Below are 8,486 nucleotides of genomic sequence, written 5' to 3'. Positions count from 1 at the left end.
AGTGTGCAAGTTCCTCATGCCCGCATTCCCTAGCCTCCGATGCCAGAGCTAGCACTCTGAAGCTTTTGCTAGAAGACATATGGCCAGTTGTGGTCATGCGAAGAAGTCTACCATATACAGATCGTCCTTTTGATATCCTTCGAAGACTAGAGATTTGTCAGATTCCATAAGCACAAGGCAACAATATTTTCCAAATATCACAATCATGTTCAGGTCACAAAGCATTGAGACAGACATTAAGTTGAAACCAAGGGTTTCAACAAGCATCACTTTATCCATGTGTTGATCCTTTGAGATTGCAACTCTACCTAGGCCCAATACCTTGCTTTTACCAATGTCAGCAAATGTGATGTGACTTTTGTCATATGGATGTAGGGTTGAATCCATAAGAATACTTCGATCACCAGTCATGTGGTTACTGCATCCACTATCCATGATCCACTCAGAAGCCTTTGGTGTCGTACCCTACAGTGCAGTTTGGGGGATAGGCTTCACCAAGGGAAATGGGAAGCATAAACATTTGACGAACAAGCATATTATCAAAGTTTAGATCCTTGTTAGGATAGATAGGATGTTTGTCTAGAAATCCTGGGACAAAATACATAGTAAGACCATTCTGGCATTTTATCTTGTGTCCCACAAGATGTTTTAGGTCCCCAACATAAGCATCAGAAGCCTTTGATTTTCGGCTGGAGACCTTTCCCTGCAAAAGAGAGTTAATTTTTCTTAGCCACCCACATCTTTAGGGGTGGCTTAGAAGCAATGAGTCTAAGTGCAGCATCTTAGAACTTTGGCTTTGGAGCCCTAGCAAATAGCCTTGCAGGAGTTGAATAATACTCATAAGAATAAGCAAAAAAGTACTTGGTCTGATGAACATAGCGGCTTGATGAAACACGATCATATTCATAAGTTTGAGTATGGTTTCCCTACAAAACATTGGCATTAGGGTGATTCTAATGAGTCCTCTGTCTGTATGAAGCCTTTGGACCATATGAAGCCTTTGGTCTGGGTTTCTTCATCTTCCCAGGTGGTGTCATGATGATATTCACAGGAATCTTCTCAAGACAATTTTTGGGCACCCAGATCTTCTTCAAAGGGGATCCATACCTGCAATTAGTACCAATATACCTGGCAAACACTTCACCATTATGATTCTTAAATAGTTTATAGTTTTCATCAAAGGATTCATCAATGATAATCGGGTTAGCACAAGTGAAGACAAATAAGGTAGATGGATCCAGTGAAGGATCCTTTGCAGCAACCCATGTGGTTTTGGGGTACTGCTCAGGCTTCCAGTATGAACCATCAACGTTCATTTTCCTCTCGAACCCAAAACCCTCTTTCTTAGGGTTTTGGTTCAGAATCTGTTTCTTGAGGACATTGCATAGAGTCTGATGCCCTTTGAGGCTTTGGTACATCCCTGTTTCAAGCAATGTCTTCAACCTAGCATTCTCATCACCAATAGTAGTGGTGTACTCAGAAGAGGGGTTAGTTACCACATCAGCAGTTGAAGATATAGCAACAGTAGCAGCAGTAGAACATTCAGCAACAGAGACAACATTATCACGCTCAAGACATTTTAAACATGGTGGTTGAAAGTCTTCTTGAGCGGTATTGATATGTTGAGCGCGAAGTGACTCGTTCTCCTTTTGAAGATCTTCATGAGATGCTCTCAGGTTCTCAAGTTCTTGCTTCCTTTGAAGATAATCATAGGAAAGCTTCTCATGAGTAGCTGAGAATGTTTCATGACGACTTTCAAGTTCTTCATACTTAACGTGGAGATTTCTAATGTCTTCAATTAAGGACTGAGTTCGAGTCATTTCCGCGTCCAACATGTCATCACTTTTGTTTAGCAACTTTTGAATGTGTTCCTTAGCCTTTGTTGTTCCGTTGCAATTTTAGCAAGTGTTTTGTAGCTAGGTTTAGATTCACATTCAGAGTCATCTTCACTGGATGTTTGAAAGTAAGCATCGCATGAGTTTACCTTGGCACCATGTGCCATTAAGCAATAGGTAGGAGCAGAGTCATCATCATCGGCATCGGCGTCGGCGATGAGGCCATTGTCTTTAGTGTTGAAGATGGACTTGGTGACATAATCTGAAGCTAGAGCCAGGCTTGCCATGCCTGAATCAGACTCCTCCTCCGACTCCACCTCCGCTTCCTCAGAAGTAGACTCCTCCTCTGAATCCATCTCCTTGCCAACAAATGCACGAGCCTTGCTTGATGAGCTCTTGTTCTGGGAAGAAGACTTTGATCAAGACTTTGAAGAAGACCTAGAGGATTTCTTCTTATTCTTTTCATTAGAATCATATTCCTTGATCTTCTTATTCTTCTTGGTCTGATTGTCCCATTGAGGACACTCAGAAATGTAGTGATCAGGTTTCTTGCATTTGTGGCACGTTCTCTTCTTGTAGTCACAAGTGGAAGCTTCACCGTTTCATGAGCTGGATCTTGAAGACTTTCTAAAACCTTTCTTTTTGGAGAACTTCTGGAACTTCTTCATGAACATAGCTAGCTCCTTTCCAATGTCTTCAAGATCCCCAGAGCTGCAGTTAGATTCTTCTTCAGATGAGGACACAACCTTTGCCTTCAAAGCCCGGGTTCGGTCATAGTTGGGGCCATAGATATCTCTCTTCTCAGATAACTGGAACTCATGTGTGTTGAGCCTCTCAAGTATGTCAGACAGATCGAGAGTCTTGAAGTCGGGACGTTCTTGAATCATCAGGGCCAGGGTGTCGAATGAGCTGTCAAGTGATCTCAGGAGCTTCTTGACAATTTCGTGCTTTGTGATCTCAGTGGCGCCAAGTGCTCGAAGATCATTTGTGATATAAGTGAGGCGGTCAAATGTGAGCTGGACATTCTCATTGTCATTTCTCTTGAACCAGTTGAAAAGGTTGCGAAGAACATCAATCCTTGAATCTCTCTGAGTTGAGATGCCTTCGTTGACCTTGGAGAGCCAGTCCCAGACCAGCTTCGCAGTTTCCAGTGCACTCACATGGGCGTACTGTCCTTTGGTCAGATAACCACAGATGTTGTTCTTGGCAGTGAGTCCAGTTGAACGAACATCTTGACATCAGCAGCTGTGACACCTTCACTGACCTTGGGAATGCCATTCTTGACGACATACCAGAGGTTGACATCAATGGCTTCAAGATGCATGCGCATCTTATTCTTCCAGTAGGGGTAATTAGTGCTATCAAAGACTAGGCACACAACGGAGACCTTGATTATCCATGCAGTCGACATAGCTAAAAGTCAAGGTGGTTAATCCAAATCACATAGAACAAGGGAGCACCTTGCTCTGGTACCAATTGAAAGTGCAAGTTATCAACTAGATGGGGTGAATAGGAGATTTTATGGAAGTCTTCAAAACATAAGGTCTTTGAAGACAAACAGTAGAAATGAACCTATTGATATGAAGCGGAAGGAAGACTACACTAGACAAGACATAGTAAAGTACGTAGTGAAGTGAAAGCACGAAGACTATTAGCAGCTAGGTAGTATGGATCAGGATGGAAGACAGTATGAAGCCAAACAGTAAACAGTCCTCACTCGGAGCAGTCAATCAGATTAGACAAACATGCAATGACTTCACGAAGACAAACTATAAAGTAAAGAGAAGTGAAGGATAGAACCAGTTGCTTAGTGAAGACAAGGATTTGGTAGACCAGATCCAGTTGCTGTGACAACTGTATGTCTGGTTAGGGAGGCTGAGATTTAACTCAGAAGACCACGTCTTCACCTTATTCCCCTTGAGCTAAGGACACCCAGTCCTCACCCAATCACTTGGGTAAGTCTTCAAGGTAGACTTCCAAACCTTCACAGACTTCATTCACTGGCAATCCACAACGGGCTGTTGGATGCTCAGAACACGATGCCTAACCGGCTAGAGGATTCACAGTACTCAAGTGTAACAAGTCTTTAGGTCACGCAGACATAAAGACTTCAGTGATACCTAACACTCTTTGGCTCTGGGTGTTTTGGGCTTTGTCCTCGCAAGGATCTCTCTCTCTCTCTCAATTGCTTCGGAGGTGGATTGCTCTCAAATGACAAAAGTCGTGCACTAACTCTGAGCAGCCACCAATTTATGGTGCAGGGGGTGGGCTATTTATAGCCCGGAGGCAACCCGACATGATATGTCCGAAATGACTCTGGGTCACTAAGGAACCGACACGTGTCCAACGGTCGGATTTCAAACACATGCGGCAACTTGACTTGGGTTACAAGTATAGCTAACTCATCTAGCTCTAGATAAGATTTGCTCTCATTGTCTTCGCTCGAAGACATAGGATTTTGGTTGAGCGTCACTTTAGTTACTTTGACTTTGTTCACTTGGACCCCACTTAACAGTACGGTGGTTCCTATGACTCAACAAAGAAGAAAAGGAAACTACAAAACAACTATGTCTTTGCACTCCATAGTCTTCACATGAATGTATTCTCATGTCATAATCTTCACTGTGAATGTCTTCACAAACCACCATTGTCTTCAATGTCTTCACACAGTTTTAGCGGTCATCTCTGGTAGGTAAACAGAATCAATAAGGGACTACCACCTGTGTTATCCTGCAATTGTCACAAACACATTAGTCCCTCAACCAAGTTTGTCGTCAATACTCCATAACCAACTAGGGGTGGCACTAGATGCACTTACAATCTGGAAATTCTATATCATTTCCAATTAGTAATATGGCATCCACATATAATATCAAAAATGCTACAGAGCTCCCACTCACTTTCTTGTAAATACATGCTTCACCGTAAGTCTGTATAAAACATATGCTTTGATCATCTCATCAAAGCGTATATTCCATTTCCGAGATGCTTGCACCACTCCATATATGGATTGCTGGAGCTTGCACACTTTGTTAGCATCTTTTGGATTGACAAAACCTTCTAGTTGCATCATATACAACTCTTCTTTGAGATATCCATTAAGGAATGCAGTTTTAACATCCATTTTCCAGATTTCATAATCTGGCAATTGCTAACATGATTCAGATGGACTTAAGCATCGCTACGGGTGAGAAAGTCTCACCGTTGTCAACTCCTTGAACATGTCAAAAATCTTTTGTGACAAGTCGAGCTTTGTGGATAGTAACATTACCATTAGCGTCAGTCTTCCTCTTGAAGATCCATTTATTCTCTATGGTTTGCTGATCATCGGGCAAGTCCACGAAAGTCCACACTTTGTTCTCATACATGGATCATATCTCAGATTTCATGGCCTCAAGCCATCTATCGGAATCTAGGCTCATCATAGCTTCCTCATAGTTTGTATGTTCGCCATGATCTAATAACATGACTTCCAGGACAGGATTACCATACCACTCTGGTGCGGAACGTGCTGTGTTCGACCTACGAGGTCTTGTAGTAACTTGATTTGAAGTTTCATGATCATCATCATTAGCTTCCTCACTAGTTTGTGTAGGCATAACGGGAACGGATTTCTCTGATGAGGTACTTTCCAATTCGAGAGAAGGTACAATTACCTCATCAAGTTCTACTTTCCTCCCACTCACTTCTTTCGAGAGAAACTCCTTCTCTAGAAAGTTCCCATTCTTGGCAACAAATATCTTGCCTTCGGATTTGTGGTGGAAGGTGTACCCAATTGTTTCCTTAGGGTATCCTATGAAGATGCACTTCTCCAATTTGGGTTCGAGCTTATCAGGCTGAAGCCTTTTGACATAAGTCTTGCAACCCCAAACTTTAAGAAATGACAGCTTATGTTTCTTGCCAAACCACAGTTCATACGGCGTCGTCTCAACGGATTTAGATGGTGCCCTATTTAACATGAATGCAACTGTCTCTAATGCATAACCCTAAAACGATAGTGGTAAATCCGTAAGAGACATCATAGATCGTACCATATCTATAAAGTATGATTGTGACATTCGAACACACCATTACGCTATGGTGTTCCAGGTGGCATGAGTTGTGAAACTATTCCACATTTTTTTAAATGAAGGCCAAACTCGTAACTCAAATATTCACCTCCGCGATCAGATCATAGAAACTTTATTGTCTTTTGCGACGATTCTCCACTTCACTCTGAAATTCCTTGAACTTTTCAAATATTTCAGACTTGTGTTTCATCAAGTAGATATACCCATATCTGCTCAAATCATCTGTAAAGGTCATAAAATAACAATACTCGCCGCTTGCCTCAACACTCACCGGACCGCATACATCGGTATGTATTTTTTCCAATAAGTCATTGGCTCGCTCCATTGTTTTGGAGAACGGAGTTTTAGTCATCTTGCCCATGAGGCATGGTTCGCAAGTATCAAATGATTCATAATCAAGTGATTCCAAAAGTCCATCTGCATGGAGTTTCTTCATACTCTTTACACCAATATGACTTAAACGACAGTGCCATAAATATGTTGCACTGTCATTATGAACTTTGCATCTTTTGGCATCAATATTATGAATATGTGTATCACTACTATCGAGATTCAATAAACCATTCACATTGGGTGTATTACCATAGAAGGTTTTATTCATATAAACAGAACAACAATTATTCTCTGACTTAAATGAATAACCGTATTGCAATAAACATGATCTAATCATATTCATGCTCAACACAAACACCAAATAACATTTATTTAGGTTCAACACTAATCCCGAAGATAGAGGGAATGTACGTTGGTGATCGTGTCTACCTTTGGAATTACTTCCAACAAACATCGTCACCTCGTCCTTAACTAGTCTTTGTTCATTTTGTAACTCCTGTTTTGAGTTACTCTTAGCAATTGAACCAATATCAAATACCGAGGGGTTGCTATAAACACTAGTAAAGTACACATCAATAACACATATATCAAATGTACCTTTGTTCACTTTGCCATACTTCTTATCCGCCAAGTATGTCTTGCTTTGGGCTTCTTCATGGGAGTGGCAACTTACTTGCCATTCTTCTTGAAGTTCCCTTTCTTTCCCTTGCCCTTTTAATTGAAACTAGTGGTCTTGTCAACCGTCAACACTTGATGCTCTGTCTTGATTTCTACCTTCGCCGATTTCAGCATTGCGAAGAACTTGGGAATCTTTTCCATTATCCCTTGCACATTATAGTTCATCATGAAGTTCTAGTAGCTTGGTGATAGTGACTAGAGAATTTTGTCAGTCACAATATTATCTAGAAGATTAACTCCCACTTGATTCAAGTGATTGTAGTACCTAGACATTCTGAGCACATGCTCACTAGTTGAGCTATTCTCCTCCATCTTGTAGGCAAAGTACTTGTTAGAGGTCTCATACCTCTTGACATGGGCACGAGTCTTAAATAACAATTTCAACTATTGGAACATCTCATATGCTCCGTGGCGTTCAAAACATTTTTAAAGTCTCGGTTCTAAGCCGTAAAGAATGGCGCACTAAACTATCAAGTAGTCATCATATCGAGCTTGCCAAACATTCATAACGCCTGCATCTGCTCCTGCAATAGGTTTGTCACCTAGCGGTGCATCAAGGATATAATTCTTCTATGCAGCAATGAGGATAATCCTCAGATCACGAACCCAGTCCGCATCATTGCTACTATCATCTTTCAATTTAGTTTTCTCTAGGAACATATCAAAAAACCATAGGGGAGCTACGATGCGAGCTATTGATCTACAACATAGATATGCAAATACTATCAGGACTAAGTTCATGATCAATTAAGTTCAATTAATCAAATTAATTAAGAACTCCCACTTAGATAGACATCCCTCAAGTCATCTAAGTGATACGCGATCCAAATCAACTAAACCATGTCCGATCATTACGTAAGAGGGAGTAGTCATCAATGGTGAACATCTCTATGTTGATCATATCTACACTACAAAAAAAATACACTTCCGTAATGATACGTGTTTGCCACAGTAGGTCGCGTTTTTTGTCATGCATGTACATCCATGACAAATTTATGACAGAATCAAGATAGTCATACCTGTGCTATCGTAGAAGTGTTCCATGACATTACCAAAATTATCATCACGGAAGTGTCCACTTCCATGACGATAAATCGCGCGTCACATGAGTGCTTTCGTCAAGGGTGACCAACACGCGGCATCCACCGTAACGGATCGCCGTTAAGCTATCAGGTCGGGTTTTGGATCCGATAACCCGTTAACAGCCCCGACCAATGGGAAATTTCCACGTGTAAAATTCTTATTGGTCGAACAAAACATGTGTCAGCTCGTCAGTGGGTTAGATAGGTGCCTATGATATGTCGACACGTGTCACGGCCCACCACTGGCCCATTTAGCTTACAAAGCCGGCCCGTTTGACTTGGTCAAAAGTTAACGGGCTGGCCCATGAAAAGCCTGTTAACGGTCTCTTCGCAAATAGCCCATTTTACGGCCCGTTAACTCACGGCCCGTTAGGCCCTAAAGGAAATCAGCCCAACAGCATCATGTGGGCCGTCGAATATAACACCAGCCCATTTCACTTTCGGCCCATGTATGGCCCACGACGTCTTTTGGCCCATATGAGGCCTTC

This window comes from Triticum urartu, chromosome 2 (assembly GCF_003073215.2).
Source record: "Triticum urartu cultivar G1812 chromosome 2, Tu2.1, whole genome shotgun sequence".
Lineage (NCBI taxonomy): Eukaryota > Viridiplantae > Streptophyta > Magnoliopsida > Poales > Poaceae > Triticum > Triticum urartu.
Note: the sequence above shows the minus strand (reverse complement) of the source record.